The sequence below is a fragment of the Oryctolagus cuniculus genome, chromosome 3 (assembly GCF_964237555.1).
Source record: "Oryctolagus cuniculus chromosome 3, mOryCun1.1, whole genome shotgun sequence".
NCBI classification, from domain to species: domain Eukaryota; kingdom Metazoa; phylum Chordata; class Mammalia; order Lagomorpha; family Leporidae; genus Oryctolagus; species Oryctolagus cuniculus.
Window position 1 is genome coordinate 51,602,007 of NC_091434.1, and position 18,960 is coordinate 51,620,966.

The 18,960-nt window shown below is 36.3% G+C and overlaps 1 pseudogene; it reads left to right on the forward strand.

Annotated features, from left to right (window-relative positions):
• Positions 1-18,960, forward strand: part of LOC100354939 (NADH dehydrogenase [ubiquinone] flavoprotein 2, mitochondrial-like) — a 157,065-nt pseudogene that overhangs the window by 111,183 nt on the left and 26,922 nt on the right.

Genomic DNA, 18,960 nt, shown 5'->3' on the forward strand with positions numbered 1-18,960 from the left:
TTGTTTCTTTCCTGTTTTCTGTATGCAACCCTAATCTAAGTAGCAAGGGATTACTGATCAGATGGCTGATTATATTTCATTATCCATAGAAAAAAATTAAAATAGAGAAGATGATATGTCATTTTTGAATTATATTGCACACTGATCAATGTATATTTAGTGGTCCTTGAATATTTCTTTAACAAGAATTTTTACTTTCTGATATTCTAGAATGTATGTTTATAATAGCTGCTATATTTGTCTTCCATTGGTGGCAAAATTTGTAACATTACCTTATAATTAGTACATACCTTTGTGTATTATTAAACACCTAGTACATTCCTTTTACAGTTATTAAAGTTACACAATAACATAAAATCTTCTGAACCAAATTCTAAACATCTTTGAGAGTTTGCTATTAAATACATGAAAATAGATGGAGTAAATGCATGAAAGTTGATGAGAAAAGTAAGTTTACCAAAATGCCTTCATAGTACCTAGCTCTTGGTGCTAGATACAGATTCCTCTATACAGATAATTAGGAACCCAGAGTCTGTACCTGGGCTGGATTCATGCATTTAAAGAATCGCGCTAAATAAGGAAATAAGAAAGACTTTTACTCAAATGACAAAGAATGGAATTAAGAATGATTCAGGGGCAAAACCAAGTCCAGACATTCCTTCTAGCCAGATCACCAATCAAAAAGACAGAACCGGAGAAACTGAGCAAGAGGTACAGAAGAAAATGAGAGAAACAGAACAAGATTTGAGTAGTCTAAAAAGGAACCACACTGTTATTAATGTGGTATCCATATCTTGATGGCATGAATGAGCTGTAAGAATATAGCCAGTCAGGACACTGTGCAACAAAACTATCTGTAAAAGCGCATTGATTTTCATTCAAGCCCAGTGACCCCGGATATCACAGAAAGCTTCTACCCTTACCAGCCAAGGAATCTCACGGTGTTATCACCATGGTCTCCTGGCGGAATTTAATATATATTCTAGTCACAGCATCACTACTTCTTGATCAAAGTCTGAGGCTGGTACATCTTATTTGTGGACTTAGGTCATGTGTTTTTATTTTAACTTCAACTGGGACTAGGAAAGCAAACAGGCATCTTTACTTATTTTCTGATGTTCTCTTTTAAATTCTTAATGAATTTTTAACAGATTCAATATGATTTGTAGATAATATTCTAAGAACATAATGATATCCCATTCCTCCATTCCTCCTTTCATCTCTCTCCTTCCCACCTTCTTTCTTTCTCTTTTTCTTTTTAAGTTTTTGAGATAACATTTTAAAATTACATTACAATAAAAAGGCTTAATACTTCACTGAATAAGAAGTTTAACCAGGAAAAAGCAAAAATGTGCTGGGAAAGGTGAATAGCTTGACCAGGCTGACTTCACTACCCAGTGGGGAAAACATATAAGGAGTTTGCATAACACAGCTGTGCAAATGGAGCTGTAGGAGCACAGAGATACTCCTGAGAATAACCCAGATAGCCCATTTGATTTCACACCACCTGAAAAAAAATGAGGACAGAGGTCAATGTAAAAAAAAAAAAAAAAAAAAAAAAAAAAAACTATCCAGCAGCTGGGCTTCCTGTCCTGTACTTAGCCCAGAGGCAGAATAGATGGTTTGCTATCTGCTGTGAACAAGGTTGGAGAAGTTTTACAAGTACCTCCAATGAGAGTATATGAGGCAGCCACCTTTTACACCATGTATTATCTAAAGTCAGTTGGAAAATGCTACGTTCAGGTCTGCACTACTACCTTGCATGCTTCAAGACTCTGAGGGAGTACTGGAGGCTATTCAGAAAAAGCTGGGAACAAAGGTTGGGAAAACTACACCTGGCAAGCTTCACTCTTAAACAGGTGGAATATCTAGGGGCCTGTGTAAAATGCACCGATAATTCAAATTAATGACAACTACTATGAGGTTCTAACATCTAAGGATATTGAAGAAACTGTGGATGAGCTGAAGGCTGGCAAAATTCCAAAACCTGGCCAAGGAAGGGACACCTCTCTTGTGAGCCAGCTGGAGTTCTTACCTCTTGGGTTGAGACCTGGATTTGGTGTGCAAGCAGGCCTTTCATTCATATACAACAGTAAAACTGTCACAGGACAAATAAATCTGAAGCTTCTGTATAAAATAATTAAAAGGCAAAAAGACCCTCAGTGGGAATATAGGTAAGAGCTATAAACAATAATTGAATGGAAAAATGACCAGTTCACTCACATACAGTAAATTTTAAAGTAATCACAAATCATTAAATCTGTGGTAGTGAAGTAGGCAGGCATATAGGTTAAAATGGATTAGGTTTGTGAGCTGGAAGACCACGCCTTCGCCATGCCCCTGTGTGACCTCATGCCCCCACCTGGCCACACCTGTGTGCCCACCAGCCAATCAGGTTAATTAACCACTCCCCTGTGGTTAAAAGCCTGGGACGCAGTCTATCAGGCCCCCTTCTCTTTTCCCTGGCCTATTGGCAGGAGGGGGCTTGCTGTAGCCCTGCTCCTTCAGGCTTCCTGGCCTAGATGCTCCTCCATGTGGGTGGTTCCTGGTGCTCAGTATGAACCCAGATTTACCTCTCTCTTAGATAAAGCTTTCACTTTCCTATGCACCTTTCGCACTAAATAAAAGCCTAAAATGTACCATGCTGCCTCGTTTATCTGTGCCGGTATTTAGAACTCTTCTTTAAATATTAGGCAGGAACCCTCTTGCGCTTATTAATATTGGGGATTTATTAGTAAGTATATGGTGAAATTGTATGGCACCCCAAATTCCGTTAGCACATATGGCACCCCGATGGCACTTCTAGGGAACACTAAAGAGCCACATTTTTGTTTGAATTTTAGGTGGTCATCTCCGATTTCAGTAGTACAATATTATTGACCATGTGTTTGATAAAGGTATTAAAGTTTTACAAAACTATATTTACAGTAACACTGGTACACACAGACATCTCTTTCTTCTTTCTTTTTTGTTTATTTTTAAAATTTTAGCCCTATATATAAGGGAGAACATGCAGTATTTGTCTTTCTGGGTCCAGCTTATTTCACTCAACATAATTTACTCCAGTTACATCCATTTTGCTATAAATGGCAGAATTTTATTTTTTACAATTGAATAATATTCCATTGTGTCTATAAACATCTTTTTTTCTTTTTTTAAAAAACTTTTATTTAGTAAATATAATTTTCCAAAGTATAGTTTATGGATTACAATGGCTTTTCCGCCCCATAACTTCCCTCCAACCTGCACCCCTCCCATCTCCCGCTCTCTCTCCCATTCCATTCACATCAAGATTCATTTTCAATTATCTTTATATACAGTAGATCGATTTAGTATATATTAAGTAAAGATTTCATCAGTTTGCAACCACACAGAACATAAAGTGTAAAATACTGTTTCAATACTAGTTACAGCATTAATTCACATTGGACAACACATTAAGGACAGAGATCTCACATAAGGAATAAGTACACAGTGACTCCTGTTGTTGACTTAACAATTTGACACTCTTGTTTATGGCATCAGAAATCTCCCTAGGCTCTTGTCATGAGTTTCAAGGCTATGGAAGCCTTTTGAGTTCGCTGACTTCGATCTTATTTAGACAAGGTCATAGTCAAAGTGGACGTTCTCTCCTCCCTTCAGAGAAAGGTACCTCTTTCTTTGATGGCCCGTTCTTTCTACTGGGATCTCACTTGCAAAGACCTTTCATTTAGGTCCTCTTATTTTTTAATTTTTTTAATTTTTTTTTTTTTTTTTTTTTTTTTTTTGGCAGAGCGTCTTGGCTTTCCATGCCTAAAATACTCTCATGGGCTCTTCAGCCATATCCAAATGCCTTAAGGGCTGATTCTGAGGCCAGAGTGCTGTTTAGGACATCTGCCATTCTACGAGTCTGCTGTGTATCCCACTTCCCATGTTGGATTGTTCTCTCCCTTTTTTATTCTATCAGTTAGTATTAGCAGACAATAGTCTTGTTTGTGTGATCCCTTTGACTCTTAGACCTATCAGTATGATCAATTGTGAATTGAAATTGATTGATCACTTGGACTAGTGAGATGGCATCAGTACATGCAATCTTGATGGGTTTGTATTGGAATCCCCTGGCACATTTCTGACTCCACTATTTGGGGCAAGTCCGATTTAGCATGTCCCAAATTGTACATCTCCTCCCTCTCTTATTCCCACTCTTATATTTAACAGGGATCACTTTTCAGTTAAATTTTAACACCTAAGAATAAATGTGTGTTGATTACAGAGTTCAACCAATAGTATTAACTAGAACTAAAAAAATACTAAAATGGATAAAGTATTACATTGTACATCAACAGTCAGGACAAGGGCTGATCAAGTCACTCTTTCTCATAGTGTCCATTTCACTTCAACATGTTTCCTTTTTTGTGGTTGGTTAGTTGTCACTGATCAGGGAGAACATATGATATTTGTCCCTTTGGGACTGGCTTATTTCACTCAGCATGATGTTTTTTAGATTCTTCCATTTTGTTGCAAATGACTGGGTTTCATTGTTTTTGACTGCTGTATAGTATTCTATAGAGTACAAGGACAGTCTATTCAATAAATGGTGTTGGGAAAATTGGATTTCCACATGCAGAACCATGAAGCAAGACCCCTACCTTACACCTTGCACAAAAATCTACTCAACATGGATTAAAGACCTAAATCTACAACCTGACACTATCAAATTATTATAGAACATTGGAGAAACACTGCAAGATATCGGCACCGGCGAAGACTTCTTGGAAAAGACCTCAGAGGCACAGGTAGTCAAAGCCAAAATTAACTATTTGGATTGCATCAAATTGAGAAGTTTCTGTACTGCAAAAGACAGTCAAGAAAGTGAAGAGGCAACTGACAGAATGGGAAAAGATATTTGTAAACTATGCTACAAATAAAGGATTAATAACCAGAATCTACAATGAGATCAAGAAACTCCACAACAACAAAACAAACAACCCACTTAAGAGATGGGCCGAGGACCTCAATAGACATTTTTCAAAAGAGGAAATCCAAATGGCCAACAGGCACATGAAAAAATGTTCAAAATCACTAGCAATCAGACAAATGCAAATCAAAACCACAATGAGGTTTCACCTCACCCCAGTGAGAATGGCTCACATTCAGAAATCTACCAACAACAGACGCTGGCAAGGATGTGGGGAAAAAGGGACACTAACCCACTGTTGGTGGGAATGCAAACTGGGTAAGCCACTATGGAAGTCAGTCTGGAGATTCCTCAGAAACCTGAATATAACCCTATCATACAACCTAGCCATCCCACTCCTTGGAATTTTTTTTTTTTTTTTTTTTTGACAGGCAGAGTGGACAGTGAGAGAGAGACAGAGAGAAAGGTCTTCCTTTGCCGTTGGTTCACCTTCCAATGGCCGCCGTGGCCGGCGCTCTTGCGGCCAGCGCACCGCGCTGATCCGATGGCAGGAGCCAGGAGCCAGGTGCTTTTCCTGGTCTCCCATGGGGTGCAGGGCCCAAGCACCTGGGCCATCCTCCACTGCACTCCCTGGCCACAGCAGAGAGCTGGCCTGGAAGAGGGGCAACCAGGACAGAATCCGGTGCCCCGACCGGGACTAGAACCCGGTGTGCCGGCGCCGCTAGGCGGAGGATTAGCCTAGTGAGCCGCGGCGCCGGCCCACTCCTTGGAATTTATCCAAAGGATATTAAATTGGCAAACAAAAATGCTGTCTGCACCTTAATGTTTATTACAGCTCAATTCACAATAGCTAAGACCTGGAATCAACCCAAATGCCCATCAACAATAGACTGCATAAACATATTTTCTTATCCATTCATCTTATGATGGACAGCTTGGCTTGCTCCACATTTTGGCTACTGTGAACTGTGCTGCTAGAGTTGCAGATATTTCTGATTCATTGTGTTCAGGTCTTTTGGATACAACTGGGTCATCAGCCAAGTCTATTTCTAGTTTTCTCAGACATCTCCACACTGTTTTCCACAGTGGCTGCACTAATTTGCCTTCCCACCAACCGTTTATAAGTGTCCCCATTTGTTCACATCCTCACCAGCATTTGTTACTCTCTGTGTTTTGATTTTAGCCATTCTGACAGGGTTGAGGAGATATCTCATTGTGGTTTTGATTTGCAGTTCCCTGATGGCTAGTAATGTTGAACCTTTTTTCATATACTTTTTGGCTATTTGTATTTCTTCTTTTGAGAACTGTCTATGGAAGTCCTTTGCCCATTTCTGAAACATAATGACTGTTTTTGTTGCTGTTGAGTTTTTTTTTTTTTTTTTGCTTTATTTGGAATATTAATCTTTTGTCAGATAGGTGGTTTGCAAATATGTAAATACCCATTCTGTTGGATAGCTCTTCACCCGTTGATCATTTCCTTTGTTATGCAAAAGCTTCCAAGTTTGATGCATTCTCATTTGTTTAGTTTTTGTTGCTTGTGCTTTGTAGATCTTGTCCAAGAAGTCATCCCCTACACAAATGTCTTGGAGTGTTTCCCTTGCATTTTCTTCCAGGAACTTCTAAGTCTCAGGTCTTACATTTAGGTCAGTGATCCATCTTGAGCTGATTTTTGTGTATGGTGTGAGATATGGATTTAATTTCATTCTTCTATTTATATACATCCAGTTTTGCTAGCACCATTTGCTGAAGTGATTATATATACTCCATTGTGTGGTCTTAGCACTTTTGTCAAAAATCAGTTGGCTGCATATACATTTATTAATTCTGGGCTCTCTATTCTGTTCCATTGCTCTATGTATTGGTATTTATGCCAGTGCCTGTCTGTTTTAATTACTATAGTTTTGTAGTATGTTTTGAAATCAGGTATTAGGATGCCTCTAGTTTTTTTTTTTTTTTTTCCTTGCTGAGGGTCCCTTTGGCTATTTGTGGTATTTTGTGATTTCATATGAATGTTAAGATTATTTTTTCTAGCACTTTTAAGAATGTCATTGATATTTTGATAGAGATTCCATTGAATCTGTAAATTGCTTTAGGTAGTATGACATTTTTTTCATTTTTTATATTTCTTTTTTTTTAGACTTTTATTTAATGAATATAAATTTCCAAAGTACTGCTTATGGACTACAATGGCTTAACCCCCCATAACGTCCCTCCCACCCGCAACCCTCCCCTTTCCCACTCCCTCTCCCCTTCCATTCACATCAAGATTCATTTTCGTTTCTCTTTATATACAGAAGGTAGTATGACATTTTAATAATATTGATTCTCCCAATTCATGAGCAAGAAATATCTTTCCATTTTTTGTGTCTTTTATGATATCTTTCATCAATGTTTAATAATTTTCATTGTAGAGATCTGTCATTTCTTAAATTTCTTAAAGAAATTATTAAATTTATCCTATTGCATGATTAAATTTATTCCTAAATATTTGGAATTTCCTAAATATTTGAATATTACTGAATATTTGAACTTTTCTGGCTATTAGAAATATGATTTTTCTGCTTGATTTACCTTTCTGTTTGTTAATCTTTCACATACATAACAACTACTGTTTCTGTATGTTTAGTTGTAATCTACAACTTTGCTCAGTTGGTTTATTGATACCAACAACTTATTGGTAGATGTTTAGATTTTTCCATGTACAACATCATGTCATCTGCAAACATGGATAATTTGACTTAGTCCTTTCCAGTTTTGATACCCTTTATTTCTTTCTCCTCCTTAACTACTCTTGCTAAAATTTCCAGTACTATGTTGAATAAGAGTGGTGAAGGTGGACATCCTTGTTTGGTTCTAGATCTGAGGAGTTCATCATTTTCCAGATTCAGCATGATATTGGTTGTTGGTTTGTGATATGAAGCCTTTCATATTTTGAGGGATGTTCCTTGTATATGTAAATTTCTGGAGGGTTTTATCATGAAGGGGTGTTGAATATGATCAAATGGTTTCTCTGTATCTACTGAAATGCACATATATTTTTCATTATTCATTCTGTTAGATTTATTATGTTTTTTGATTTGTACTGTTGAATCAGCTTTGCATTTCTGGGATAAATCCTTGATTTTGATGGATGTTCTTTTTGATGTAGTTTTGCAATTGATTTGCTGGTAGTTTGTTGAGAATATGTATCTATGTTCATCAAGGATATAGGTCTGTAGTTTTCATGTCATGTCTATTTGGATTTGGTATCAAAGTAATGCTGGTCTCATAAAAAGAGTTTGGCAGAATTCCATATTGTTCAATATTTTTGAATAGTTTGAATAGTGTTAGAATTACTCCCTCTTTGAATGTTCTGTAGAATTCAGTAGTAAAGCCATCAGGTCTTGGACTTTTCCACTGTTTCCTTTCCCTGTTCCTGTCATATTGCACAATGCCATTCAATATTGTTATAAGCCACTCTACCAAAATCACATCCTCAATTGGAGCCAGAAATAATCAGCATATAATTTAAGGTTATAATGTTTTATACCTTTTATTCCAATATCTTCAAACTAATAGAACATATAGTTATGAAAGAAGGAAGTAAAATGTCATATAAACATTATGGAGATATTATTTCTATTTACACTTTGGACCTAGTCTAGAATTTTGACTGAAAGAGAAAGAATAATATTTATTGTTATTCATAATTTATGTCACATCACATAAGATTATACTTTATTCTCCTCAATTTTTGTCCCACATATGGCAAACTAGTTTAGTCTTCTTCCATGTTATTTCAGCATTTCTCAAAACCAGCTACTTATTGATAGTAGCTTCCATGATAAGTGAGATCCATCGTTACTAGTAAGTATCTTATAGATTATCATGAAGTTGATCAAGGCAATCAGTAAAGATATAGATGTAGGAGCCAGAAGAAATTTGCAAATAAAAAAAAGAAAAAATAAAGAAATAAACTGATATATACATTATAGGATTCTACTGTATTGGTGACAAATCATATTCTCCTCTGTGATAGTGAGCATTTTACATGTTTTACCAAACAGCTGACAGATGTTCAGATAGTGGTAAAAACAGAAGACAAAAATTGTTTATTGCCTAGAGTAAACTGGTAGCCAACTGACTATTGGTATGAGAGATTCATGCAATTGAAACTATGAAAAAATTCATTATCACCACTGTGAGCACGTGGATATGGGGCTAAACAGAGAGAAAGGTATTGACCCAAATGGACACAGCAGATTTTCTTTTCTATTTAGATATTAGGAAGTCCTTCCACAATGGAAATGTTTTCATACTCTGAACCTACTTCAAAAAAGCTATGAGCTTTCAAAAAGTGATTGTCATCTATGTTTTAATCTGTCTCTTGTCATCCTCATATATTATTAATAATTATCAATGAATTCATGCATTTCTACTTTTAGTTTATCTCAGACAAAGTATAGAAGATATACTACTTTAAAGTTCACTCAAGGAATTATTTTCTGTTGTATTATCCTTTGGAACATTCATAAGTAGATTTTTCCATCACTGAATCACACTTCCAGCTGCTATATGCATGTGGCATGGAGCCTGACAGCAAATGAAAATATTTTTCTCTTTAGTCATCTGGTGGTTAGAAATTCCCAAGGAGGCCATTAATGATATTAAGTTGAGAGAGTGGTGGAACTGGAATAAGACTGTCCTCTTGGTAATGTGAGTCACCAGCTCATGCAAATTATGTGTGCTTCCCGAACTTTTGTGGGCCAAATTCTTTCACTAATGTGCCTACCAGAACTTATGATAACTTATGATATATCAGAAAACCCATACTTCTTGAACTCAGGGAGTTTGATCTCCTAGTTAGTCTCATGGTTGGGCATTGAAGTACTTTCTTTGTTTGTTTGTTTGTTTGTTTTTGACAGGCAAAGTTAGACAGTGAGAGACAAAGAGAAAGGTCTTCCTTCTGTTGGTTCAGCCCCCAAGTGGCCGCTATGGCCGGCTTGCTGCGCCAATAGGAAACCAGGAGCCAGGTGCTTCCTCTTGGTCTCCCATGCGGGTGCAGGGCCCAAGCACTTGGGCCATCGTCCACTGCCTTCCCGGGCCACAGCAGAGAGCTGGCCTGGAAGAGGAGCAACCGGGACAGAATCCAGCGCCCCAACCGGGACTAGAACCCGGTGTGCCGGTGGTGCAGGCGGAGGATTAGCCTAGTGAGCCGCTGCTCCGGCCAGTTTACCTACTTTAAAGTTCAGTCTTATGGCACATTCTGTGGGTTTGGATAAATGTATGATGACGTGTATCCACTATTATAGTACTGCCAAAGCATTTTCACCTCTGTGCTTTATCAGTCCCTCCATAGTAAGATTGCTTTGAACTTTATTTTTGTAATTTTTTAAATACAGTATATATAAAGTAAGATAATGGTATAGTAAATCCCCAAGTATCTACACCCCTAGTTATTCAATAATTAGAAACATATAGGCATTCTTGTTTATGCCTACCACTTTCAGCACTGACTATATTTAAACAAATATCAAATATATTATCATTTAACCATAAATAATTCAATAGATATCTTACGAATAAGAACTCTCTTTAGAAATATACAATGATAGTATTACTGCATCCAAAAATCAATAATTATTTATACCCAGTTTCAAAATATTCCCATGGGTGCATACATACATTTTAAAGTTGGCTTGTTAAACTCAAAATTCGAGCCAGTGCTACATGGTATTGAATATATTGATTAGGTCCTTTAATCCACACTAATTACATCATCTTTTCTATTGTTATAAATTTATTGAATAAAACAAGATTTTTGTTGAATTTCTCATGTTTAGGATTTCACTATTTGCTGCTGCAATTTCATTTTATCTTGTTAAATCTCCTGTGTCTCCCACATAATTAAATATATCCAAGTTCAACAGCTTTCTCCATTAGCATGATGTTGGCTGCAGGCTTCCATGTACTGCCTGTATTATGTTGAGGTTTGCTCCTTCTCTACCCAATTTTTTAAGGTTTTTTATCATGAAAAGGTTTTGCATTTTTTTGAATTCTTTTTCTGTATCTATTGGGATTTCACCTTTCATTTTGTTGATGTATCTTGTGTATTGATTTGTGTATATTTAGTCATATCTGCATCTCTAGGATAAGTCTCACACAGGGTAGATGATCTTTTTGATGTATTGCAGGATTCAGTTGCAAGTATTTTGTTGAGGAATTTTGTACCTATGTACCTCAAGGATTTTTGTTTTCATGTCTATTTTATTTTTGTTATATCCTTATCTATTTTTGGAATTATTAAAGTGATTCAAATGGGTTTGTAATGGTTACCTCCCTTTCAATTATTAAAATATTCAATATTTGAGAATAATATTCAATTATTTGAGAATAATTCTTATTAGTTGTTCCTTGAAATTTGGTAGAATTCATCAGTGAAGCCATCTAGTCTTGGACTTTTCTTTGTTGGGAAGCTTTATTACTGATTCAATATCAACCTTGTTTATTGGTCTATTCAGATTATTTTTTTTAATATCTTCATGCTGCAATTTTGGAAATTATATGTGTCCAGAAATCTACACATTTGTTCAAGATTTTCCAATCAGTTGTTCATGATGATCCCTAAAGATTCTTTTCATTTATCTTATCAGTTATAATAACTGTTTTTTCATCTCTAATTTTACTGTGTGTGCTCTCTTTTTTCCTGCTTAGACTGGATAATGGTTTATCAATTTTGTTCATTTTTTGTAAAAAATCAGCTCCTCATTTCATTGATCTTTTTTATTGCTTTTTAATTTCTATTTTGTTTATTTGTTCTCTAATTTTTAAGTTTTCTTTACAAATTTTGGGTTTGGTTTGTCCCTGATTTAGATGGATTGTTAGATTATTTATTTGATATCACCCCTTTCCTTTTGGTATATTTCATAGGTTTTGATATATTGTGTTTTCAAGGTCATTAGTTTCAAGAATCCTTTTTAATTTCCCTTTGATTTCTTCTATGGTTCATTGTTCATTCAGTTGCATGTTGCTCAGTCTCCAAATTTGTATAATTTCTAGGGTTTCTTTTGTTGTTAATTTTCAGCTTCATCTCATTGTGTTAAGGGAATATACGTGATTTGACTCAAATTGTTTTGAATTTGTTTCATGGACATGTTTCATGGCACAGTGTACGGTCTATCCTAGAAAATGTTCCACGCACTACTGAAAAGAATGTGTATTCTGCAAATTTTGGAGGTAAAATCTAATGATATCTTTACAGAAAAATAAGCCTGAGTACATGATGCCACTTATTAATCTTCATGTCACTTTAAAAGATAGACAACAGAACACTCTGTGCATTCTGAAGCTCAAAGTACCACCTATGAAATATTCTTGAGAGATTGTTGAAACTGAGCCTCATCAAGTCTCGCTGTATTTTAATATTGTTATTTTTATTTTAATATTTTACAGAGATGCAAGACTAGTGTAAAATTTTCCATATACTGATTCATTTCAACTGAGTCCCTTAAATACTCATTTCAACTGATTTCTCTAATTACTATTTGTTTTCTTATCCTCTTCCCTTTTTTTCCTATTCTTTTCCTCTCTTGCTTTTCTTTCTCTCTGTCCCCCCGCCTCTCTGACATACACACATACATATAAATATGTATAAATATAAATATTTTTATTTATATATTCATATAAATATATGAATTTATATATTCATATAAATATACATGCATATATACATATATATATATTTATGTATTCACATGTGAGTATTTTTCTGAACCATTCAAGAAATATGACTTTTCTCTAAATATTTCAGGGTATATTTTCTATAAATAAGGACATTCCAGAAGCTGGAAGCCTGTTCACTGACATCTGGAATGAGACAAAAATGTCCACTCTCACCACTTTTATTCAATATAATCCTGGAACTTTTAGCCAGAGCCATTATGAAAGAAAAAGAAATCAAGGGGACACAAATTAGAGAGGAAGAAGAGAAATTATCCCTATTTGCAAGTGGCATGTCTTTTTTTTTTTTTTTTTTTTTGACAGGCAGAGTGGACAGTGAGAGAGAGACAGAGAGAAAGGTCTTCCTTTTGCCGTTGGTTCACCCTCCAATGGCTGCCGCAGCCGGGCACCGCGCTGATCCGAAGGCAGGAGCCAGGTGCTTCTCCTGGTCTCCCATCGGGTGCCAGGTGCTTCTCCTGGTCTCCCATCGGGTACAGGGCCCAAGTACTTGGGCCATCCTCCACTGCACTCCCAGGCCATAGCAGAGAGCTGGCCTGGAAGAGGGGCAACTGGGACAGAATCCGGTGCCCCGACCAGGACTAGAACCCGGTGTGCTGGCGCCGCAAGGCGGAGGATTAGTCTAGTGAGCCGTGGTGCCGGCCGCAAGTGGCATGTCCTAAAATGGTTTAAAATGTCCACATTTATGTTTTGGAATAATTAATACTATCGAAATGTCCATACTATCCAATACAGTTTACAGATGCAATTCCAAGGATATTTTTCAAAGAGCTAGAAGAAATAATTCTAAAATTTGTATGAAAACACAAAAGACCACAAGTAGGCATAGCAATAAAGCAATAAGAACAAAGCTGGAGGCATCACAATATCATATTTTAAAACTTACTACAGCAGGGCCAGTGTTGTGGAGTAGTGGGTAAAGCTGCTGCCTGTAGTGCCAGCATCCCATATGGGCGCTGGTTCCGGTACCAGCTGCTACACTTCCTATCTAGCTCTCCGCCATGGCCTGGTAAAGCAGTAAAAGATGGCTCAAGTCCTTGGGCCCCTGCACCTGCATGGGAGACCTGGAAGAAACTCCTGGCTTCAGATTGGCGTGACTTCAGTCATCGGGGGAATGAACCAGTGGATGAAAAGCCTCTGTCTCTCTCTGACTCTGCCTCTCTGTAACTCTGCCTTTCAAATAAATAAATAAATCATTTTTATTATTTTTTATTTGAAAGTCAGAGTTACACAGAGAGAAGATAGACAGACAGAGAGAGAGAGAGAGAGAGAGAGAGAGAGACAAAGAAAGAGAGAGAGAGAGAGGTCTTCCATTCGATGCATCATTCCCCAATTGACCACAACGGCCGAAGCTGTGCCTATCTGAAGCCAGGAGCTAGATGCCCTTCCCGGTCTCCCACATGGGTGCAGGGGCCCAAGGACTTGGACCATCTTCTACTGCTTTCCCAGGCCACAGCAGAGAGCTGGATTGGAAGAGGAGCAGCTGGGACTATATGGGATGCTGGTGCTTCAGGCCAGAGCATTAACCCACTGAGCCACAGTGCCGGCTCCATAAATAGTTTTTTTTACAAAGGACACACTACAGGGCTATTATAACCAAAAAAGCATGGAGCTGGCATAAAAATAGATATTTAGACAAAAGGCACAGAATAGAAACCCAAAAGTTAACCCACACATCTACAGCTGTTGGGAAAATTGGATTTCCACAGGCGAAATTTTGAAACAATGTTCCCACTTTACATCTTATACAAAAATCAACTGAAAGTGGATAAAAGAACTAAATTTAAGAGCTGAACTTATCAAACTATTAGAGAAAAACAAAGAGAAACAGTGCAAGGCATTGAACCAGGCAAATACATTTTGGGTGAGACCCCAAAACCACAAACAATAAAATATAAAATATAAATGGGTTCATATCAAGCTATGAAGCTCTGCACAACCAAAGAAACAATGAACAATGTGAAGAGATAACAAACAGAATGGGAGAAAACATTTGCAAATTATGCATCTGAAAAAAGGATTAATATCCAGAATATTTGATTTAGTGAATACAATGCATTGCTAAATTTTATGCAAGTATTACAGTCCTATGAAGTATGTTTCAAACCTTATGAAAATAGATTTAAAGTGTTCAAGTAAGGAAAGCACATTATACTTATTCTATTTGAAGACACAGAAGCCCAAGGCACCTATTTTTCTAGGATAGTTGCTCCAGCTGTTTCTTATATTACACAGCTGTCCTTAGAGTTTTTCATTTTCTATAACACACCACTAAGCCAGATATTTCCAACAGTTCTATTGTTCATGGCTCCCTAGTGAATATGCAAACATCCTGCAAATGGTGTGACCTCGCACATTGCAAACACATGGACAGAACAACTAAACAGGGAGTTGCTATATCCTGACTCACTGTTTATTAATAATTTAATGCCAGTGACAAATGTGGGTCAACACGTGCAGGAAGATAATTAAAGTTAACGAGAGATGCATCATTTAAATAAAATGTGTGGGAGAGGAGCACATATTTATGAATGCGTTACAAGAGACAGAGCTGTACATTCAATAACTTGAAGGAAATCAGTACATTTCCAGAGGTTATCTTCTATTTTCTTTTAATAAGCCTGAATTGAGTGAACAAGGGAATATCTGGAGGGTTATATGTTTGGGGGTTAATTTTTAAATTGATAATAGAATCAGTCTCATAATAAATTGGTTAACATGCTATTCCCATTAATGACTTGCAGGATATAGATGTCTGATTTTGAGAAATGGTTGCATGAGAACTATCTGGGGAGCTTCCCTGGATAACTAGAAAAGGGGGAAATGGTATCAAAGAACAGAAAAAGAAGTGCTCTGAGCAAAAGTAACAGTCACAGCTAATAATTTTCATCACAGTATGTATTAGGATTAGTACTAAGAGTTCTTGCATATTAACTCATTTTTTATCATAAAATCCTTTAGGATTCATATGACTTTCTCCACTTTTATAGATAAGGGAGCCTAGTTGCTGTGAATCAGCATTTTGCCCAACTATCAAGGAACAGAGCCAGGCTTCATCCAGGTAGTGTGATTTCACAATCTGTGTCTTCAGCCATTTTGCTTCAGCTAAATTCAAGGGCATCTATGGTAAATTATTGAAATTGGGCAGTAGTACTCCTTGGCATAAAGTACAATCTGTTTTCAAGAGCTTTTGCTGGATAAACTTACTATCAGGAAGAAATAGCTCAGGGTGTATGTCTTACTACCAAAGGGATTGAGGTGATGCCTAGGAATCTAGGGTAGCACAAGAACGGGTTTTCAAAGTTAAAATTGGGGCAGACATTGTGGAGTGGGGGCTTAAGCCACCACTTGGAATGTCCAAACCTACACCAGAGTGTCTGGGATCATGTCCCACCTCTTCTGATCCAGCTTCCTGCTAAAGAGCCTGGGGAGGTAGCAGATGATAACCCAAGCACTTGGGCTCCTGTCACCCTAGCTTCATCCTGGCCCAGTCCTGACTGTTGCTGTCATGTGAGGAATGAACCAGCAGATGGATGAACTCTCTCTCTCCTTTCCTCTCCCTCTCTCTCTCCCTTATTAAATAATGCCTCTCTCTCTCCCTCTCTCTCTGCCACTCTGCCTTTCAAATAAATTAAATTAAATTAAAGTCCACTTTCTTGGGGTTCATATGGTAAGAAACCCTTTAATTTGTTCAGCATTTGTTTATTGAGTATCTGCTATCCACCAGGCACTGGGGATGGTATGCTGAATAAGAGAGGTGTAGGTCTTGTCCTCATGAAAATCAAACTCTAGTGGATTTTTTTAGATGAAGAAATCAACTGGAAGGTTATGTACTGTCTTTTTATTTATTAAACAAGCATTTATTAAGCACATCCTTTTTGGCAACATTAACATAGGAACTTAGGAGTCAGAAAATAAATACTAAAGTCTGATCAAAACATGCTTAGCAACAATTGTGTCCTATGTACGTGAACACATGTGAGAAGGTAAGTAGGTAGGCAAATAAATAGATAGTGGTACAGGAAAACACTAAAGAATTACATGTGTGTGCAAAGCCTGTTCTTTCTTGATACTGCCATCTCTGACACAGGTTCAGTACATTTTTCAGTGTAACTTTAGCCTAACTATGATCTTTCTATTCAAATAATCTTGCTTATGTCATGACTGGAAGCACTTTATAGTGTTAATATACAGTAATGTCTAGCTATAGTGAGTACAGTGTTGTGTTAGTTTTCTACCCTTTCAAACTTTGCAGCTTCAATCTCGGTTGTATGATGTTCACAGATTTTTTCACATTTCAATAAGCATGTCATATAAAGTTTCCCACTATTTTTGTCCCTCACTGCAAGATAATTCTTCCTTAAAAGATCTCCACTTTCTCGTCTGCTTTCATTGGCATAGTATCTTATCTAAAAGACAATTTTGAACAATTTTACTTGAGTAGTGTTTGTGCTACCAAGTTAAACAGAAATATTTATATTTTATTTAATTAGCATTGTTTAAGAAAATTATACAATAGACATCTTTTAAATCTAACATAGTACTTGAAATTCTGAAAAATTTTGTGATGTGCAATATTATGGACTCTAGTGAATTAATAAAAAAAGAGTTGTGCTAACTAACTACTCAAAACCTGCTTAAATTTGCATATAGAGTACTAACAAAGAATCAGCTATCCTTCTAAAATGTGAGCAAATCTTTAAAGATTTAAACTCTAGTAAGTAAAGATAAATTATTGTGGTTATAAAGTTTTGTCCTTTGAAAATGATGGTGTTGGATAGATAAAACACGATGTTAAAGCTCCTGAGATATTAAGATAAGGGTAGAATGTAAATAATCAGAGAGAATTGCATAACAAAGATGTCAAAATATAGTACATGATTAAAGTGAGCCAAGAGCAAGAACTAGTGATAGATTTAGATATCCCTCTGTGGTTTGGTACATTTAACTCTTCTAGTGCAATTTTGCATTCAGCTGCTATTCCTTTTTACACACAAATGCTAATGTGCTATGAAAAATTTCATATAGACTTCCATGAATTATGTATTATATTGACATTACCCTCCATTTACCAATTGAATATGTTCTCATTCACCTTACAGAAGAAAATGTGGGAAAAGAGAACACTGAGTTCAATTACCCACAAGTATTAACCATATGGAGAGCTTAATACTTGAGCTCAGCTTTTCATTTAACAGGTTTTTACATGCTACAGATTTTACACCCATACGATGGAAATAAATTTGTCTAAGTATAATTTTCACCTATGAAGAAATAATTTCCAACCTAGTATGTTCATCTAATGAGGTACAAGTGTGATGTTATCCTTTGGGTAATAGTCTTCAGACTATATTTTACATTAACAGAACTAGACTGTCTTTCTAGCCAAACTACTAATCAAAATATTCAAATGTGCATCTGTTAATGATGAATTGCTTCTTTGTATTAAGTAAACTTTCTTGAATGGATGAATTAAAAATGGCACTTATTAACAAATTACGAATCTCCAATATGTTGTGATAGTCCATTTCTTTTTAAATTGTATACTCATGGTGACATTTCAAGACTATTTTCATAAAATATAAAGGATGGGGTCCTTAGTTCTGTTTAATCAATGGAAATAAGAACATATAAAACTTCTAGTAAAACACCATCATAAGTATACTAAGCTTTTTAATTGTGGAATATTGTTATAAATTGGTGAATATGAGACCACAATAACTACCAGGTACAAAATATTTCTCCAGAATGTTCAAGAGCACTGCACAGGAGTAAACAATGTAGACTAGTTAGATAAGAATTATGTAAAAGGCAGGAGAGGGATTAGAAACCCAACATGAAATGTTTTATTTCCCCACTGGGCTGTTAGAGAGAAAGATGCAGACAAGAGGTAGGCTCATGAATACCAGACAACTTTTAAAATCCTCTTGGCAATTAATGAGAAACAATTAATATCAAATGTCTGTAAACTCTCACCTGGCAGAGCAAATGGACATACAGAGAACACGATTAAGAAGCGCAAAAGCTTTTTTCCTAAAATATTGCATGTACAGTAAAATGTTGATTTTTTTACCTCATTTTTGGTCATTTTATGCAATCAAAATTTAAGTATAACTAACAACCTAAAAAAAAAGTTGCACGACCACAATCATTTATCAAAGGATATGTCCTAGATTATTACTATTAAATTTACATATAAAAGTTTTACCTCTTAAATTAAAAAAAAAATGCTTCAAAATTTTACTTCTTGAGAAATGCCACAATAGAAAACTCAGGGAAAGATAAAACTCATGAATCCACTCTTCTCCATTTTTAAGTGCCCCCCCTTTTTTGCTGTTTCTTCTCAT